Genomic DNA, 10,966 nt, shown 5'->3' on the forward strand with positions numbered 1-10,966 from the left:
TCTGGACGCCTTTGAGTTGAGAGTGTTAGCCCGACCAGCCCCTCCGGTGGATGTGTCGACTCTTTAGGCTGCAGTCGATAATCTTCGGGCAGACATCGACACGATCCTAAAGGCGAGGGTGCCGGAGTCTGAGGCCCCTTCTGTCGAGCCTGCTAAGGACACCGTGCCAGCGGCGCTGTTTACTACTTCAGAAATTCCACCACCTCCCCCTCGAGAGACTGCCAAGAGGCGTAGGGGTCGAGCAGAGGATGAGGCGCGAGCAAGGAAGAAGGAGCGCCGAGAGATGGAGGCTGCGCGGAGAGCCTCACTTGCTGAGGAGGCGGCGCACCAGATGAGAGCGTCAGAGTTAGCGGCTGGGGCGTCTAGCTCCCGCACTGTAGATATAGCTGGAGGCACTACTGATGGTGCGGTTGTTGCTGAGGACACCACTGAGGGTGTTCAGATTGCAGAGGACGTGGGTTCCGGGGATCCGGACCCACCATCTTGCTGATCGACGGCGCTTTGCGCCACAGGTTTGCTTCACCTACCACTCTAGTATTTACATTTTTATGCATTGGGGACAATTGCATGCTTTTTTGTTGGGGGTGGGGTAAATGGATAGTGAGTGTTAGGGTGAAGTCTGAGTAGCCCAATTCACTATCCTCTTTTGGGGTTTTCTTGCCTGTGTTCTTTTTCCCCAAAAGACTGATTACTTTTTCTGTTGAACCGGCATGTTTATATCTTTTGTACATAGTTTAATTCTAGAGCATGATGGCTAAAATGATATCCTGATAAACTGGAAAATAATGCATGACTAGGCATAGTAACTAATAATTGTGTGGCTCTAAGCATGAAATAGAGTTACACCATTGCATTACCCTAAGTCTTAAATTCGAACTAGGTGTCTGACAATTTGGTATAGTGATGAGATGTCAAGTGAGTGTGAGGAGAATTTGAATAGTCCACTATTGGTACTGAGCTAGAACTTGCCTGGTTAGTCCTGCTGAAAGTAAGCTGTAATAGACAATTAGGAAAGGATCATAGGCCCTTATTCAATATAGCCCATTTCTAGCCTAAATGAAAGAAACCAAATGAAATTTATCCTTCTTTGATCCAAATAATTTGAGCTTAAATTAGACCTTTCTTTTTCACCCCAACTGATCTTTTCTGGGAACAATGTGTTGGCCCTGGTCCCTCCTTGGACATGTGCACCTCAGCTTATGCCAAAAGCATAAGTTGAGGGTGGCTAATGCAGTAAACAACCTTCGTTTTGGCCCTGACCCAACTTTGGGTATTGTGTACCTTGACTCATGGCAAAGCCATGAGTTGAGGGTGGCTATTATGAGGAATGCTCTGGAAAGTGGGGTTGAAAGAACAAAGAGAGAGAAAGAACAAAAGTAAAGTGACTCAAGAATCAGTTGAAAGAAAAGTGAAATAAAAAAAAACAATAAATACAAGCAAGAAAAGAAGAGAGTCACTTACACAAATGAAGAAAGAAGAGAAAATAGCAAGGTGAAAGAATATGAGAAACTGGGCGAGATAAAATGATAGAAAGAGGGAAGGTTTAGCCGATATGTCAAGGAGGGCAAAAAGTCACTAAAGTATACCTAAATATACCCTACCTGACCCTGAGCCTATGTTACAAGCTAAGAAAGTCCTATCGTGATCCTAAGGGTTGTATAGCGAACTTAAGGCAGTGAAAATAAGGGCAAGCTTATGGCAATAGGTATGAATGAGTGTGACTTTGTTCTGAGAGCGAGTGTTGAAAAGTAATCCTTATACTCAAACTGAAATCATTGTGTGAAAAATGAGGATTTTGTTCTAAAGTGAGGACACTAGTTGCAATACCAGAATTGTTAGCACCTCGGTGAGAAATTGAAGAGGATAGGTGTTAATGCATGGTGAGTCTGTGTCATGTTCTGATCCCACAAAAATTCAAGCCTAATAGTGATAGCATGCATAGATTTGATGAGATTAATCGGGATTGATAGCCAAATGATTGCAAAGGATAAAACATGAATACTATTGTACAAAGATTGTGTAGTGAGTCATAGTGCGTCGCTTGAGGACAAACAACGAATTTAAGTTGAGGGTGTTGATATACCGTGGTTTCACGGTATTATTAATACTTTTTCCTTAAGTTTAGTGTGTCCAAAAGCCTTTTTGTGCTAATTTTTATATAAGTTTCTCTTTATTTTGCAGGAAATCTGTCCAAAGATGAATGCGGAGATTTTGAGCGAAGAAATGCAGAAGAGACCACCTACGGAGCTTATGACGGTCCGTCGTGCTTGTGACGGTCCGTAGGTGGCAGCGTAGTGCAGCTGCTGAAGGAAGATGGGGAAGTCTGACCAAGTGTGGGGTTACGAAGCTTGTGACGGTCCGTCGTGTCTATGACGGTCCGTCCTGCAGGTTCGTCATGAAGTTCAGAGAAGTAATCCCAGTACCCATATTCCAAGAGTTGAAGTGTTTTGGAACGAAGACCCTCGACGGACCGTTGTGCCTATGACGGTCCGTCATACTTGCCGTCGAGGGTAATGAAGAGGAGCAGCAGAAGAAATTGCATAAGTATGGGACGACGGAGTCCATGACGGTCCGTCATGACCATGACGATCCGTCGTGAGGTCCGTCGACCCAGCCGCGTTTTGGCAGATTTCCAGCAATTAGAATCCTTGTTTAATTAGGTTTTTGTTTTTTTATAAATAGTTCGAAAAACCTCGTTTTTGAGGTTAGACACCTGATAGTTAGACTCTTAGATTGTTAAAACTCCGTATTGGTAAACATTGTATTGTGAGATTCTTGATAATCATTAGACTTTTCGTGAGATTATTGATTACTTTGAGAATTCTTGCAAGTGATTTTTGGTGATTAATCAAGCAACCTTTTGGATTTTATTCTTTCTCATTGAAGTAAGTACATGAATTCTTATTTAATATATTTGAATATTGTGTTTATGGCTATGAGTAACTAAACTCCATAACTAGGGTTGTGGGAACCATAGGCAAATAATGAGATAAACCCTAACTAAAATAACAATTCTAGAATAGTGTCTTGCATGTATTAATAATTCTTTCGCTTAGAAGTCTTTTTAACGGATGGCCAACGTTAGAACTCGCCTTAATGCTACTTGCCGGACCAAGGAGGTAGATAATAGGAAAAGAATTATTAACATAGATTTAGTGTATACTATCTAATAGGCTAGTATTGATTGGTACGAGGTAATAACTTAGTCAAATATCGAATACGATGCTTAATATGAGGTAAAGATAAGGGTTAGGAAAGCAACACACGTAGCCGGACCAAGGTGCGGAGTGAGATTTTCTAGATGCCGGACCAAGGATTTAGAAATACATAACTTATCACTTTGCATGCAAGATACTAGGAAAGAATTGTTATAGTTAGATTTATCAAGTTATGAACCTGTGGGGAACACGTAAACCCTAGTTACTTTGATTAATTAATTAAAATCCAACATTCAAAACCGTTAAGTGTCTCTTTCAATTTCGTTAGTTATTTTTATTCATTAGGAAATACAAACCCCCATTTTTATGTTTTTACTTTCTAAGGAAGTCATCAACCGAACAATAGTAATAACAGGTTGAAGTTAAGTCTAGACTATTTTACTCGTGGGAACGATCCCAACCTCACTAGTTAGGTTATTTACATGACACGACCGCTTTACTTCTTATTTGAGAAGTAAGTTTGAGTGTATCACCCTGCCACCCCTAGGCTGCACCTGTCAGTATCGACCAGTTAAACCCTTTGTACATAATTGATTTACAATTGACAAGCTTCACCATTTGTTTTTTTATGAATATCAACGCCAACTTTTTGTAGCTCTGTTCCTCCTTAAAGCTATAAACACGAAATAAGCCACAAAAATATAAAAGTAACCAAAATAAGTCACTATTTTAGTAAGTAACTAAAATAAGCTTAGTGGAAGAAAAAGTTTCACTATATCCAATAATCTAAACGTTTTCCGTTAGTGTCATAACGTTTATTTTTAATGTATAACGGAACTTTTTCTTACACTTTATAAAGTGGAGTTTTTTCTTTCACTTTATAAAGTGGAACTTTTTATTCCATTTTATAAAGTGGAACTTTTTATTCCACTTTATAAAGTGGAACTATTTATTACACTTTATAAGAAGAATATTTTTCACATCTTGAAGAAGCTTTTTCAGTGTTATCATATAAATTATATTGATTTTGATATGTCATTAAAACGGAAAAAAATATTTCATTATGTATTTTTATTTTTTTATTTTGAAAAATCTTTCAATCTCTATTTAAGGACGTTTATATATAGCTGATAGCACCTACAACATAAAGTCTTCTATTTGTTCATTTCGATCTAAAAAAATGTCTTCCACACCTAAAGTTAAAGTTTCATTTTATTGGAATGATGAAATTAGACATGACGGAAATACTATTTATTATAATTGTCCTCCCAAACACAATGCTAAATATCCAATTAATGTCCGATATCATAAATTTATTTAATCAATTTATGAAAGAATGGATATAAAAAATACGGATTATAATTGATTATAGTCGGAAAATACCCTACTTCATTTTTATTACAAGGACAAGTAAATTTTGGAGAGTGGATTATCTATAATGACGAATCGTTGACCGACTTTTTGAGGGTTCCAAATGACTATATAGATCAAATCAAGTTAACAATACTTGAAATCCATGTTAGGAAGGAGCCTAAGATTAGTCAACAACATTCTCCTTTATCAGTCGATATTCATCCCTAATTAGAAAATCGTAATAGCATTGATGGATTTCTGATAACTCAATCTACTGATTTTCCTAAAATGACACATTATCAAAATATTCTTACCAGTCGATATGATTTTGATTTAAATGAAACTATCAATGAAAGTGATCGGTAATGCTCAATTATTATATTTCGATTGTTGTTTGTTGATTTTGTCAATTATTTATTAATTTATATTTGTTATTATTCTATTATTATATATTTTGTAGCGGTTTACCTCAGCAAGATAGGGATATTGCTCCAAGTTATGGACTAAATAATTATTTTGGTCAGTCCTCACACTTTGAAATGACGGAAAATGTTGGGACATCCTCAAATTTTCATGTCTCGCCTACTTTTGATGCAGATGATTATCGCTATGTCTAACACTTGTTTTTTTAATTTGAGTAAGTTAATTGCATGAGCCAAATATTTTGTATATTTTTTACATATATAGGGAAAATATTACACAAGATGAGCACATTGATCCTGTGAATATCAATGATCGTGACCTTCCCAATTACGGCTCAACATCAGCTAGTGAGTGATGATTTGCCTAATGCTGAGGAATCAGGAGATAATGATGATTTTTTGACTCCCAATTGATCGCCAAGACTAATGTCCATGAGTCCGTTTCGTACCATGAAATTCCTTATCTTGATCATCTCCCGGATAGTCCAGATATCTTTGGTGATACACATGATGAGTATAGATCACAACATATATGTGGCATGAACCAGAAGATTTCATGAATGATGCTATTTATATTTCAAAAGACATGTTATTCAATTCAAAGAAGCAGTTGCAAAGAACAGTTAAACTTCTACATTTGAAGATAGCAAGGGAGTGCTTTGTTATTAAATCGACAAAGAGATCATGGTGACTTGTTTGCAGGCGTGTAGAATAAGGATGTCGATTTAGGTTGACTTCTTTTATTGATAAACATACTAACATGAAGAAAGTTGGAAGATACATTAAAGAACATACATGTGACATGGGTATGTGCCTCGAAGGGCATTTCAACTTGGATGTTGAGATGATTGCTAAGTCCTCCGTGTTGACATAGAAAGAACGCCAAGGTACTATTTTATCCCTAGATGATTTTTATTTAATAAGAAAATATTCATTTTTTATTTGATAATTAATATTATTATTAATTTCAGGTTTCCCATCAAATATGTCAAACAACTGTTCTTAAAGCATATGACATTTCAATAAGTAAAAGAAAAGCCTATCTTGGTAGCAAGCGGGCTTTTGAAAAAGTTTATGGTACTTGGGAGGGTTCTTTTGCCGAGTTGCCGAGATTCATGGAAGCTTTGAAACACTTCAATCCTGAAACACTAGTCAATTGTATATTGATAGTCAAGACACATATTGGTGCAGAAATAGTCAAACAATAACATCCACCATATGGGAAAATGATGGAAGATTTGTTGATATTTTTTGCGGAAAAAAAATAATAAGAAAATGTTTCAACTTAAAGCTAGACAAAAAAATAAATTTTTGTACTTTATGACATAGATACTTTTATTTTGTCTTATATTTTACGCTATTCTTCCTCTTAATTTATTTATTTTATTTTCATATGATTTTGAAGTAGTGTTACTATTAAAACTTTTATAGGATGTGTAAACCTAAAGTTTTCTATCAATGAATTTAGATGTCTTCCTAACCAAAACTAAATTAAATCTAAGGTTGAAAGTAAATCAAACCAAAACCACATTCTAAAAAAGATAAAATTTCCCTACAAGTACAAGGCTGCAATCTTACCTATTTTTGCACCTTAAGAAACGAATATGAGTTGAATGTTGTCAGGTTTTGCTACTCCAAATTTCGATTTGTTTAGTGTGGGGCCTCTTTAAACTGTCGGATAGGGACCATCTTCAAAGTGAATTTTTTTTTTGGAGCCATGAAAAGAAAAGGGAGAGAAGGTGAAGGTGAAGGTGAAATGATAACTTTTTATAAAGTTTAATAAAAAGTTCCACTTTATAAAGTGGAAGAAAAAGTTCCGTTATATATTAAAAATAAACGTTATGACACTAACGGAAAATGTTTAGAAAATTGAATATAGTGGAACCTTTTTTTCCACTAAGCTTATTTTAGTTACTTACTAAAATAATGACTTATTTTGATTACTTTTATATTTTTGTGGCTTATTTTGATTCCCAACTCCTATAAACACTGAACCAATACTTTTCTAATGGTTGCTACACATTCAAATATGAAAGTTAGGCAGTTCTAAAAGAAAAAAGTTCACTTCTTATTTTGGGCCGCCCACAGTTCACAATCAAATCAAACCTTAAGTCTGAATAAAATAATTAAAATATATTAAAATAACTCAGTCTTCAAGAGATCACGCTCTACCTATTTATGCTTCTTAATCCGGGGACGTAGAAAGAGCACATACTAAAAATTTCAGCTTCTCTTCGTCTCACCTACATCTCATATACAAAATTGTCTCTCGTGAAATACAAAATAAATGTTTGTTTTATTTCCATTGAAGGACATGACAAGAGTAAAAATATTTAAAAAATGAATGTGAGGATAAATTAGCTAAAAGTGTTTGCGGAACAGTCACTGACATTTTAGAGTTTATACATGGACTAAATAAAACCTCCATTTTTTCATATTTCATTGCCAAACCTGCAAATGCAATAAGCAAAACACAAGGAACCCATTAATGACCATGACACAAAATTCCAATGAAAAGAATACTATGCTACAAATAAAGAGAAAACATGAAGTGTATCTATAAGAAGCGTATGGCAGCACTTTAACACAATACTATTATATTGCCAACTCAAATTACTACTCTTATTTCACATATGATATAAGAAAAATTTAGTAGTCAGTAGCTACTCTTGAAAAACAAACTCTTATTTGATAGATTAAAGAAAAGAGTTAGCTAGTCTTATAGGATTCTTCCATTACGTGGACATTTTATTACTCTCATTTCTCAATTTTTTTTCTAGAGTCAACATTGTTACTTATTTGATAGATTTCTTATGTTCATTTTTTTCTGGATTGATCAGATGAAAAATAATTTTAACATTATCAATTGCATCTTAACCAATATGAACACTCATGAAGCAAAAACATCGAGAAAGTATAAGATCATATGACAGACATCTAGAACTCAATCTAGTAATAGAATTTTTAATTTTAAAGTATCACCTTTTATCCAAGAACAACTGCTAAAAATAAATGCAACACCAACATCACGGGCCCTTATCAATAAATAATACATAATAGCGAAAAATTCAGTTCTCAAAAGAAAACGGCCAAAATGTTTAAAGCTTCTTAAGAAAATGTGGAATTGTACCTTAAAGGACTTGGAAATTGGAGAGCCTGAAATCAACCTTTTCTCCTAATTCAACCTGTTTGTTATTTCTGACTTTGTAATTTAAAACAATTTTTTTTAATACCACCTCAGCTTACAATATTAGTAGCTGAATTTTTTCGAAAATGTAGTTCAAATTCAACCAACAAAAAGATCAATAGTGAAAGCTTACCCTGAATTTTCAGCATTAAGATATGAACTTCCAATTTCATGGCAGCATCAGAGAATTCGGCAACTCAGATTCTTTCTCAATAATCACCTGAAAGTTGTGACATCATAAGAAAACAAAATCACTCCAAAGAAAAAACCTTTAACATATAAAAATTACTCATTTTATTGGGGAAAAATACCATATGAAAAAAAGATATTATAGAGGAAAATGTTTATTCATCTAAGCCCAGCGTTCAACTTCATTAGCACCTTGAATCATCCGCCAACATAATCAACTCTTGTAACTAATCTCTCTTCATAACACACAAGTCATACCTTCACTGGCAAAATTCGTCAAACATGTGACTACATCAAGCTATGAATTATTTACAAAAAGTATCATATATTGATAAGAAAATACTACTAATTTTTAGTATTTTAGAGCTAGAACTGCATAATATTGACAACAAAATTATGCATGTATATTTTAAGAGGCATCTATCAGAACTCAAAAGAATCCAAGAAAAATTGTGGAAGACCTTAAATAAGAAAAATCAACAGGATAACAGGTAGCAAAAACACGATAATCATCCAAAAAAGAGTGAAAATTCATAAGGGAAGAGGGTCAATACCACACATGAATACTCACCAGGTAAATAATTTAAAGAACTTGAGAAGTTGGAACAAGACTTTGAAGTGAAGTTTAACTCCGATGAAGGTTTAAAATGACTCTCAACTTGCCATAAAAGTTGTCAGGCAGAGAAGAAAGAGTAGAAGCAGAGGTGAGAGGGTCAATAATTAACTAAGGTGTTCCATTTTTTACACAAAAAATTGCGATACACGCATGATAGAGGCACCACAATTCGACCTCAAAGAATCTAATTCAGTCAAATTTCGTGCAAATTTTTGTTTCAACTACGTTTTCAATACAATAAATATGAACGATACATACAAAACAGAGAGATTGTATTATTGTCTAGTATAGAGAGTTCTAAGTCTAGCGTTATTTCACCCTTGTTAAAAGTTCGTATTATGCAAGTGACTATATGAGACATATATGCCTGTATAAATGCTTAAAAGTCTACATATATGTAATTCAATCTAAAGACACAATTCTCTTCTTCGATTACTGATCTATGAAGACCTCAATATAGTATTTTTCATATAGTTATTGCAACATGGTAAATGTAGATGCGTCCTATTTCATCAGACTTTTTTTAAAAATGAGGATTTACTTTAAAATATTGTAAGTTAAAAAGCTTCAATGTGCCATATTTCTGGTTCATAACTGGATAAATACAAACTAAACAACATTCTAACCAATAAACAAGTTAAATATATAGTACAACCAACTACCTTTAATTGTCACGAAATGATGCTCTAACCAAGTCCTCATGCTTACATGTTATTAGTCGCATTACTTTCTAAGGTCGATTTAGTATTGTTTCAGACTTTGGAGTCAAGATCAACATCACAAAATATTCAAATGAAGAGAAAAATGTATGGTTTATTAAACCAAATCATAAAAGTAAGATGATATGAAAACCTATTTTTTTCTGTAATAGCCATACTAATGATATGAATCAAGAGACAAATTACCATATCAAATTTTCTTTATTAGACTTCGTAAGAATTAGAGAGTCAAGTGCATCTTCAGGTATAACAATTTCTTTTATCAAAACACCTGAAAATAAGACAGACACATTGCTTTACCTGAAAATCTAACAACTTGAGACGGTCAGAAACTTTCAAAATCAGCATTTTACTCTTTTGATGATTGATCACGACCCTGTATGATAGAATCCTAATTCTACAAGTTGATATGTTTTGATGATAGACAAGCAACTTAAGCAAAGCAGGTTCAATGCGACAAGCAACTTAAGCAAAGCAGGTTCGATGCCAGCCACAAGTAGTAAAATAACTCGGCCAGAAATCGCAGAAATTGTCACGAAGTATTGACACGGTCCAATTAGTGCTAAAGATACAAGTTGATACAAATAAGGAAACCTTAATTATTAAAGATACAAGTTGATGCAAATAAGGAAACTTTAATAATTAAGGAAGAAAGTTGTATATAAAAGGGATTGTACAAAAGAAGTAATCCTTGTTTAAATACAATTTCCTTACCTTATTTGATAAGGATTCGAGGCATCATGAATATCTATGAAAAGAGGACATACGCAGAATAGAAGACCACGACTTCACAAAGAGAGTAAAGTGAGAATTAATTATCAAACTGAAGTCTTCAAGATCGATAGGTTTGCTACGTTGAAAACATTCTTGAGTGAGAAGGTTTTTAACGTGTAGAATTATCTTCTTGTTTTGTTCTTGATTGTAATTTACAGTTTATTGTACAAAGGGTGGGTTTGGCTCTTTGTAGGGTTGAGTGTTAGTGAGAGTTGTAACAAAAGGTGGGTTTGGCCATTTGGAGAGATCGATTGGAGTCAATCGAGAGAGGTAGTAGAGATAAGATTTTCTTGATTATTGAGTTGTAATCACAAAATCTTATAACTGAATTAATAAAACGAGGTTTTTCCTTCCTTGAGTTAGGAAGGTTTTTAATTCAATCAGTGTTTGTGTCTTTACTTAAAAGCAACTTACAAGAACCTGGTTCTTGTTCTGGGGTAAGGTTTCTTCAATTGGTATCAGAGCAGGTCTTTTCGATAAAAGATTCACACCTTGAAAAGACTCAATGGCAGCACCACCTACCCCACAAGAAGGAGCTTCACAAACAC

General features: G+C 34.4%; 1 long non-coding RNA gene across 5 annotated transcripts in view; it reads right to left on the reverse strand.

The window, feature by feature from the left end:
* Positions 1 to 7,088: 7,088 nt before the first annotated feature.
* The window catches only part of LOC114076406, a 14,973-nt gene continuing 11,095 nt past the window's right edge, over positions 7,089 to 10,966 (reverse strand). For 2 of the 5 annotated variants that reach the window (XR_003577303.1, XR_003577301.1), the window contains 3 exons: positions 9,831 to 9,915; positions 8,432 to 8,572; positions 7,089 to 8,340 (listed from right to left, as the gene is read on the reverse strand). This is a non-coding gene — a long non-coding RNA (uncharacterized LOC114076406). Of the gene's footprint in view, positions 8,341 to 8,431; positions 8,573 to 9,830; positions 9,916 to 9,944; positions 10,648 to 10,966 lie in introns of those variants that run through there. The other 3 variants (XR_003577304.1, XR_003577302.1, XR_003577300.1) reach the window with 3 other exon arrangements.

This window comes from Solanum pennellii, chromosome 3 (assembly GCF_001406875.1).
Source record: "Solanum pennellii chromosome 3, SPENNV200".
Lineage (NCBI taxonomy): Eukaryota > Viridiplantae > Streptophyta > Magnoliopsida > Solanales > Solanaceae > Solanum > Solanum pennellii.